We start from the raw sequence: 10,781 nt of genomic DNA, 5'->3' as shown, positions 1-10,781 counted from the left end.
AACATTAACCAGTGGGACTTAAGCCCTGGCTGGATGGGCAAAACATTAACCAACCAAGGAGAAAGCATTTACCAGTGGGACTTGGGCCCTGGAGAAGCAGGGGGAAAACATTAACCAGTTGGGCTGGGTGCCTGGACCAGAAGGGAAAGCATTAACCAGTTGGACATGGTGCCTGGAGAAGCTTGCAGAGAGCATAAACCAGTCGGACTTAGTCTCAGGAGAAGCAGGGGCAAAGCATTAACAAACCGTGGGGAAAAGATTAACCAACCGGGGAAAACATGAACCAACCGGGGGAAAGCATGAACCAACCATGGGGAAAACATTAACCAGTGGGACTTGGTTCCTGGAGAAGCAGGGGGAAAACATTAACCAGTCGGGCTGGGTGCCTGGAGAAGCAGGGTGAAAACATGAACCGTGGGACCTGGTCCCTGGATAACCGAGGGGGAAACATTAACCAGTCGGGCATACTCCCCGGAGAAGCAGGGGCACAACATTAACCAACCGTGGGGAAAACATTAACCAGTCGGGCAAAACATTAACCAGTTGGGGAAAATATTAATCAACTGGGGAAAGCATTAACCAACCGGGGAAAACATCCACCAGTGGGACTTAGTCTCTGGCTGGAGTGGGCAAAACATTAACCAACCGCAGGGAAAACATTAACCAGTGGGACATGGTCCCTGGAGACGCAGGGGGAAAAAATTAACCAGTTGGGCTGGGTGCCTGGAGAAGCGAGGGGAAAACATGAACCAGTTGGGCATAGACCCTGGAGAAGCAGAGGCACAACAATAACCAACCGTGGGGTTGGGGAAAATATTAATCAACCGGGGAAAACATGAACCAGTGGGACTTCGGCTCTGGCTGGATGGGCAAAACATTAACCAACCGTACGGAAAGCAAGAACCAACCACGGGGAAAACATTTACCAGTGGGACTTGGGCCCTGGAGAAGCAGGGGGAAAACATTAACCAGTTGGGCTGGGTGCCTGGAGCAGAAGGGAAAGCATTAACCAGTGGGACATGGTGCCTGGAGAACCTTGGCGAAAGCATCAACCAGTCGGACTTAGTCTCTGGAGAAGCAGGGGCAAGGCATTAACAAACCATGGGGAAAACATTAACCAGCCGGGGAAAACATTAACCAGTGGGACTTGGGCACTGGCTGGAGTGGGCAAAACATTCACCAACTGTGGGGAAATCAGTAACTAGTCCGACCTTGTCCCTGAAGAAGCCGGGCAAAGCTGAAACATTTGGACTGGGTGCCTGGAGCAGAAGGGAAAACATTAACCAGGCGGACAGAGTCCCTGGAGAAGCAAGGGGAGAACATTAACCAGTTGGACATTGTCCCCGGAGAAGGAGGGGCACAACATTAACCAACCGTGGGGAAAACATTAACCAGTCGGGCAAAACATTAACCAGTGGGACTTAGGCTCTGCCTGGATGGGCAAAACATTAAGCAACGGTGGGGAAAGCATGAACCAACCATGGGGAAAACATTAACCAGTGGGACTTAGTCCCTGGAGAAGCAGAAGGGGAAACATTAACCAGTCGGACATAGTCCCAGGAGGAGCTTGGGGAGACCATGAACCAGTTGGATATAGTCCCTGGAGAAGCAGAGGCACAGCATTAACCTACCGTGGGGAAAACATGAACCAGTCGGGGAAAACATTAACCAACCGGGGAAAACGTTAACCAGTCGGGGAAATAATTAACCTGTTGGGGAAAACATGAACCAGTCGGACCTAACCCCTGGAGAACCGAGGGGAAAACATTAACCAGTTGGACTTGGTCCCTGAGGAAGCAGGGGCAAAACATTAACCAACCGGGCAAAACATCAACCAGTGGGATTTGGGCTCTGGATGGATGGGCAAAACATAAACCAACCGTGGGGAAAACATGAATCAACTGGGGAAAACATTAACCAGTGGGCCTTGGGCTCTGGCTGGATGGGAACACATTAACCAACCGTGGGGAAAACATTAACCAGTCGGGCAAAACATTAACCAACTGGGGAAAACATTAACCAGTGGGCCTTAGTCTCCGGCTGGATGGGCAAAACATTAAGCAACCGTGGGGAAAACATTAACCAACCGGGGAAAACATTATCCAGTGGGAGTTGGAACCTGGAGAAGCAGGGGGGAAAACATTAACCAGTCGGGGAAAACTTTCACCTCTCCCTCTGTATCCCAGTAAGCTGATTCAGTGTGAATGTAGGCCTTGCTTGTCAGTACGAACCATTCAAGGTGACACCTTTAAATATCGATCCCCCCTCTCTCTGTCTGTCTGTCTGTCTCTCTCTCACTGTCCCTCTCTCTCTCTCTCAGTAACTTCACTGCAGTGTTAATGTCAGCCTGACTTCGGACACTTAATAAACTTTAAAAACTCACTCCCTGCCTCTCTCAGTTCAGGCACAGGTTGAGTGTTCGAGTGAGAGCGGGGGAGAGGTGAGTATTGATGCCGGTGCAGGCAGCTGTCAACAAAGCTTTGAAGAAATGGCAGGCAGTGTTTGTAAAGATGCTGAGGGAATGGGAAAGTCAGTGTGTCAGCCAGATGGGGGAAGGGAGGCTTCCACTTGCGAGGGGAAAACATTAACCAGCTGCTGCTGCTGCGGTGTGGGCAATGGCAGTCCCCCTTTTATTGTACCCTCTGGACAAGCAGGGGCAAAACATGAACCAGGTGTACTGAATCCCTGGAGAAGCGAGGGGAAAACATTAACCAGTTGGACTTCGTCCCTGTAGAAGCAGAGGCAAAACATTATCCAGTCGGGCAAAACATTAACCAGTCGGGGAAAACATTAACCAGAAAGCCAAAGCCACTGGAGCATTGTGGAAGTCATTAACCAGTCGGACAAAGTCCCTGGAGAAGCGAGGGGAAAACATTAACCAGTTGGATCTGCTCCCTGGAGTAGAAGGGAAAACATTAACCAGTTGCACTTAGTCTCCAGAGAAGCAGGGGCAAAGCATTAACCAGTCGGGGAAAACATTAACCAGCTGGACTTGGTGCCTGGAGAAGTGAGGGGAAAACATTAACCAGTCGGGCACAGTCCCTGGAGAAGCAGGGGCACAACATTAACCAACCGAGGGGAAAACATTGACCAGTCGGGGAAAACATTAACCAGTCAAAGAACAAAATCAGCCTGGGAAACAGGCCCTTCGGCCCAACGAGCCCACGCTGCCATCTCAACTCCACCTCTCTACCCATGACCCCTATCTCATGTTTTATGGCCATCCAGATTGAGGAAAAACTGATTTCGGGACAATTTATTCCTGCCAATCAGCCTAACACCACATCTTTGGGGTGTGGGAGGAAACCGGAGCACCCGGAGAAAACCCACGCAAGCACGGGGAGAATGCGCAAACTCCCACAGACACCGGCCCAAATCCATGTGTCTGCACAGCAATCAGCGATAGTCACTGAGCTGTCGTCTTGCCCAGTATCTTGTCCAGTTTAGGCACACACTAACGACATGAAGCACTAGGCCAATCTCGAACAACCAAGAGCAGCCCCAGTACGACCCATCGCGTGTATGCCCCTCGTTGGACACGAGGTGGACCGACTTCAAACCTGTGAATGAAAACAGAGAAAAACATTATTATCATACTATACCCATTTACATTTCTAGGGACACCCCAATGCTAATGACCCTTAATTAAAGGTTCTCCTATATCCACCCATCTCCAGCTCAGTCATGTGCCTGTCTAAGTTACTCTTAAAGGACTCTCGCGTGTTTGCCGCCACCACCTTACTTGGCAGAGCATTCCATACCCCCACTACCCTCTGAGTGAAAAACCTCCCTCTAATATCTGTGTTGTACCTCTCCCCCCTCACCTTAAGTCCATGGCCCCTTGTCCTACATGACTCTATTATAGGAAATAGCTTACCTCTGTTTACTCTATCTATACCCTTCATAATCTGATATACCTCTATTAGATCCCCCCCTCAGTCGGCGTCGTTCAAGGGAAAAGCGCCCCAATTTCTTCAATCTTTCCTCATACCCCAGTCCTTCCATACCAGGCAACATCCTGGTAAATCTCCTCTGCACTCTCTCCAGAGTCTCCACGTCCTTCTGGTAGTAAGGCGACCAGAACTGTACGCAGTACTCCAAATGCAGCCTAACCAACGTTCTATACATCTGCAACATTAGACTCCAGCTCTTATATTCTATACCCCTTCCTATAAAGGCTAACATACCATAGGCTTTCTTCACCACACTCTCCACTTGCACTGCCACCTTCAAAGACTTGTGCACTTGCACCCCCAGGACTCGCTTCGACTCTATACTCCTTACAGGCTTACCCTTTTTCATATAACTTCCCCCTACATTATTCCGGCCAAAATGCATCGCCTCACATTTATCCGGATTAAACTCCATTTGCCACGTATCTGCCCAATCAACCAGCCTATCAATATCCCGCTGTGTTGCCAGACACTGCTCCTCACTGCCTGCCAATCCAGCCATCTTGGTGTCATCAGCAAATTTGCTGATCACACCACCGACTCCCCCTTCCAAATCATTTATATACACTACAAAGAGAAGGGGTCCCAGTACCGAGCCCTACGGCACACCACTAGTGACAGACCTCCAGCTAGAAAAAGACCCCTCCACAATTGCTCTCTGACTCCTCTTTGCAAGCCAGTTCTCTACCCATCTAGATAGCTGACCACATATCCCATGAGCTTTAATCTTCTGTACCAACCTACCATGAGGGACTTTGTCAAATGCCTTACTGAAATCCATATAGACGACACCAACGGCTCGTCCTTCGTCAACCATTTTTGTCACCTCCTCAAAGAATTCTACCAGATTCGTAAGGCAAGACTTCCCCTTGACAAAGCCATGCTGCGTATCCTTAATCAGATCGCAATGCTCCAAGTGCGCATACATCCTATCCCTAAGAATCCTCTCCATCAACTTACCTACCACTGATGTTAAGCTCACTGGCCTACAGTTACCTGGGTATCCCTCCTACCCTTTTTAAACAACAGTGCCACGTTCGCTATCCTCCAGTCCTCTGGGACCTCACCTGTGTCCAAAGAAGAGACAAAGATTTGCGCCAGAGGCCCAGCAATCTCATCCCTCGCCTCTCTAAGCAGCCTAGGATAAATGCAATCAGGCCCCGGAGATTTATTGGTTTTAATGCCCTCTAAAAGCCCTAACGCTTCTCCCCTCGTTTGAAGGAACGAATGAGTGAAATGCTAGATTCCTTTCTGGGCGCCAACGAATGAAGACATTATTTTGGGAAATGCAGCAAAACGGCATAATCTTTTCAAACTATAGTGCGGGTAGTCAACTTCTGAAGTTGAGAAAACAATGTCAGATGCTCAGACGTTGCATCATCCAAACAAATACACAGGTTAAGGGAACATTATTCAAAGGCTCAGAGGAAGTACGGTCAATCTCACTCTGGAATTCTGGTTTATTGTAAGTGTTCATCTGTGTCTATTCGCTGATATTCAGATGGAGAATTCCAGAAAAGGAAGGGCAGTGTCACACATGAAAAGTGCAAATGTAGCTGGGGAAAATCAATTTGATGAAAAATAAATGACTAAAAATGGAGTTGGGGCTAAGGTGTTAGTGTGGATAGAGGATTGGTTGTCCAATAGGAGGCAGAGAGTTGGTATCGATGGGTGCTATTCTGATTGGCGGTTGGTGACTTGTGGAGTGCCACAGGGATCGGTGCTGGGGCCTCAGCTATTTACCATTTATATAGATGATCTGGAGGAGGGGGCTGAGTTTAGGGTGACGACATTTGCTGGTGACACGAAGATGAGTGGAAAAGCAAATTGTGTGGAGGGTGTGGAAAGTCTGCAGAGGGATCTGGATAGGCTGAGCGAGTGGGCGAGGACCTGGCAGATGGAGTACAATGTTAGCAAGTGTGAGGTTATCCACTTTGGCAGAAATAATAGTAGGAGGGATTAGTATATAAAGGGCAAAAAGCTGCAGCATGCTACGGTGCAGAGGGACCTGGGGGTCCTTGTGCATGAGTCGCAAAAACCCAGTCTGCAGGTGCAGCAGGTGATCAAGAAGGCAAATGGGATGCTGGCCTTTATAGCGAGGGGGATAGAATATAAAAGTAGGGAGGTCTTGCTGCAACTGTACAGGGCATTGGTGAGGCTGCAGCTGGAGTACTGTGTGAAGTTTTGGTCGCCGTACTTGCGCAAGGATATTTTGGCGTTGGAGGGAGTGCAGAGGAGGTTCACTGCTGATACTGGAGTTGAGGGGGTTAGACTATGAAGGGAGACTAAATAGACTGGGTCTGTACTCGTTGGAGTTTAGAACGATGAGGGGGGATCTTATAGAGATGTACAAGATAATGAAAGGGATGGATAGGGTAGAAGTAGAGAGATTCTTCCCGCTCAGAAAGGACAGCAGGACAAGAGGGCACAGCCTCAACATCAGGCGGGGGGGGGGGGGGGGGGGGGGCGCGGTTGAGAATGGAGTTGAGGAGGAACTTCTTCACTCAAAGGGTGGTGAATCTCTGGAATTCTCTGCCCGTTGAAGTGGTTGAGGCTACCTCGCTAAATATTTTGAAAACACGGGTAGATAGATTTCTGATAGACAAGGGAATTAAGGGTTATGGGGAGAAAGCGGGAAAGTGGAACTGAGCCACTTCAGATCAACCATGATCGTATTGAGTGGCGGGGCAGGCTGGAAGGGTTAGATGGCCTACTCCTGCTCCTATTTCTAATGTTCTTATGGCCTTAGCCGTTAGCATCACCCTCCATCCTTCCCAGGCTACACACTGCGGCCATCCCCTCCGGGTTACACACCGTCTGATCTCACTGGCTCCATGCCCCCGAACTCAGTTTCCATCCTTCCCGGGTTACGCACTGTCTGAACTCGCTGCCTCCGTTTTCTCCAGTTTACACATTGTCTGATCGCCATGTCTCCATCCTGCCCGGATTGGACACTCTTCATATTGGTACCATCCTCTTGTGTTTACAGACAGATCTCACTGCCTCCATTCCCACCCCCCCCCACATTACACATTATCTGATTTCACTATTTCTATCTCCCTGGGATTACACTGTCTGATTTCACTATCTCTATCTCCCTGGGATTACACTCTCTGATCTCACTATCTCTATCTCCCTGGGATTACACTCTCTGATCTCACTATCTCTATCTCCCTGGGATTACACTCTCTGATCTCACTATCTCTATCTCCCTGGGATTACACTCTCTGATCTCACTATCTCTATCTCCCTGGGATTACACGCTCTGATCTCACTGTCTCTATCTCCCTGGGATTACACTCTCTGATTTCACTGTCTCTATCTCCCTGGGGTTACACTGTCTGATCTCACTATCTCTATCTCCCTGGGATGACACTGTCTGATCTCACTATCACTATCTCCCTGGGATTACACTGTCTGATCTCACTATCTCTATCTCCCTGGGATTACACTCTCTGATCTCACTATCTCTATCTCCCTGGGATTACACTGTCTGATCTCACTATCTCTATCTCCCTGGGATTACACTCTCTGATCTCACTATCTCTATCTCCCTGGGATTACTCTCTCTGATTTCACTATCTCTATCTCCCTGGGATTACACTCTCTGATCTCACTATCTCTATCTCCCTGGGATTACTCTCTCTGATTTCACTATCTCTATCTCCCTGGGATTACTCTCTCTGATCTCACTATCTCTATCTCCCTGGGATTACTCTCTCTGATTTCACTATCTCTATCTCCCTGGGATTACTCTCTCTGATCTCACTATCTCTATCTCCCTGGGATTACTCTCTCTGATTTCACTATCTCTATCTTCCTGGGATTACTCTCTCTGATCTCACTGTCTCTATCTCCCTGGGATTACTCTCTCTGATTTCACTATCTCTATCTCCCTGGAATTACACTCTCTGATTTCACTATCTCTATCTCCCTGGGATTACTCTCTCTGATCTCACTATCTCTATCTCCCTGGGATTACTCTCTCTGATTTCACTATCTCTATCTCCCTGGGATTACACTCTCTGATTTCACTATCTCTATCTCCCTGGGATTACTCTCTCTGATTTCACTATCTCTATCTCCCTGGGATTACTCTCTCTGATCTCACTATCTCTATCTCCCTGGGATTACTCTCTCTGATTTCACTATCTCTATCTCCCTGGGATTACTCTCTCTGATTTCACTATCTCTATCTCCCTGGGATTACTCTCTCTGATTTCACTATCTCTATCTCCCCGGGATTACTCTCTCTGATTTCACTATCTCTATCTCCCTGGGATTACTCTCTCTGATCTCACTATCTCTATCTCCCTGGGATTACACTCTCTGATTTCACTATCTCTATCTCCCTGGGATTACTCTCTCTGATTTCACTATCTCTATCTCCCTGGGATTACACTCTCTGATTTCACTATCTCTATCTCCCTGGGATTACACTCTCTGATTTCACTATCTCTATCTCCCTGGGATTACTCTCTCTGATTTCACTATCTCTATCTCCCTGGAATTACACTCTCTGATTTCACTATCTCTATCTCCCTGGGATTACTCTCTCTGATCTCACTATCTCTATCTCCCTGGGATTACTCTCTCTGATTTCACTATCTCTATCTCCCTGGGATTACACTCTCTGATTTCACTATCTCTATCTCCCTGGGATTACTCTCTCTGATTTCACTATCTCTATCTCCCTGGGATTACTCTCTCTGATCTCACTATCTCTATCTCCCTGGGATTACTCTCTCTGATTTCACTATCTCTATCTCCCTGGGATTACTCTCTCTGATTTCACTATCTCTATCTCCCTGGGATTACTCTCTCTGATTTCACTATCTCTATCTCCCCGGGATTACTCTCTCTGATTTCACTATCTCTATCTCCCTGGGATTACTCTCTCTGATCTCACTATCTCTATCTCCCTGGGATTACACTCTCTGATTTCACTATCTCTATCTCCCTGGGATTACTCTCTCTGATTTCACTATCTCTATCTCCCTGGGATTACACTCTCTGATTTCACTATCTCTATCTCCCTGGGATTACACTCTCTGATTTCACTATCTCTATCTCCCTGGGATTACTCTCTCTGATTTCACTATCTCTATCTCCCTGGGATTACTCTCTCTGATTTCACTATCTCTATCTCCCTGGGATTACTCTCTCTGATTTCACTATCTCTATCTCCCTGGGATTACTCTCTCTGATTTCACTATCTCTATCTCCCTGGGATTACTCTCTCTGATTTCACTATCTCTATCTCCCTGGGATTACTCTCTCTGATCTCAGTATCTCTATCTCCCTGGGATTACTCTCTCTGATTTCACTATCTCTATCTCCCTGGGATTACTCTCTCTGATCTCACTATCTCTATCTCCCTGGGATTACACTCTCTGATTTCACTATCTCTATCTCCCTGGGATTACTCTCTCTGATTTCACTATCTCTATCTCCCTGGGATTACTCTCTCTGATCTCACTATCTCTATCTCCCTGGGATTACTCTCTCTGATTTCACTATCTCTATCTCCCTGGGATTACTCTCTCTGATCTCACTATCCCTATCTCCCTGGGATTACTCTCTCTGATTTCACTATCTCTATCTCCCTGGGATTACTCTCTCTGATTTCACTATCTCTATCTCCCTGGGATTACTCTCTCTGATCTCACTATCTCTATCTCCCTGGGATTACTCTCTCTGATTTCACTATCTCTATCTCCCTGGGATTACTCTCTCTGATCTCACTATCTCTATCTCCCTGGGATTACACTCTCTGATTTCACTATCTCTATCTCCCTGGGATTACTCTCTCTGATTTCACTATCTCTATCTCCCTGGGATTACACTCTCTGATTTCACTATCTCTATCTCCCTGGGATTACACTCTCTGATCTCACTATCTCTATCTCCCTGGGATTACTCTCTCTGATTTCACTATCTCTATCTCCCTGGGATTACTCTCTCTGATTTCACTATCTCTATCTCCCTGGGATTACTCTCTCTGATTTCACTATCTCTATCTCCCTGGGATTACTCTCTCTGATTTCACTATCTCTATCTCCCTGGGATTACTCTCTCTGATCTCACTATCTCTATCTCCCTGGGATTACACTCTCTGATTTCACTATCTCTATCTCCCTGGGATTACTCTCTCTGATTTCACTATCTCTATCTCCCTGGGATTACACTCTCTGATTTCACTATCTCTATCTCCCTGGGATTACACTCTCTGATTTCACTATCTCTATCTCCCTGGGATTACTCTCTCTGATTTCACTATCTCTATCTCCCTGGGATTACTCTCTCTGATTTCACTATCTCTATCTCCCTGGGATTACTCTCTCTGATTTCACTATCTCTATCTCCCTGGGATTACTCTCTCTGATTTCACTATCTCTATCTCCCTGGGATTACTCTCTCTGATTTCACTATCTCTATCTCCCTGGGATTACTCTCTCTGATCTCAGTATCTCTATCTCCCTGGGATTACTCTCTCTGATTTCACTATCTCTATCTCCCTGGGATTACTCTCTCTGATCTCACTATCTCTATCTCCCTGGGATTACACTCTCTGATTTCACTATCTCTATCTCCCTGGGATTACTCTCTCTGATTTCACTATCTCTATCTCCCTGGGATTACTCTCTCTGATCTCACTATCTCTATCTCCCTGGGATTACTCTCTCTGATTTCACTATCTCTATCTCCCTGGGATTACTCTCTCTGATCTCACTATCCCTATCTCCCTGGGATTACTCTCTCTGATTTCACTATCTCTATCTCCCTGGGATTACTCTCTCTGATTTCACTATCTCTATCTCCCTGGGA

This window comes from Carcharhinus amblyrhynchos, unplaced genomic scaffold (assembly GCF_965287045.1).
Source record: "Carcharhinus amblyrhynchos unplaced genomic scaffold, sCarAmb.v2.hapA scaffold_47, whole genome shotgun sequence".
NCBI classification, from domain to species: domain Eukaryota; kingdom Metazoa; phylum Chordata; class Chondrichthyes; order Carcharhiniformes; family Carcharhinidae; genus Carcharhinus; species Carcharhinus amblyrhynchos.
Note: the sequence above shows the minus strand (reverse complement) of the source record.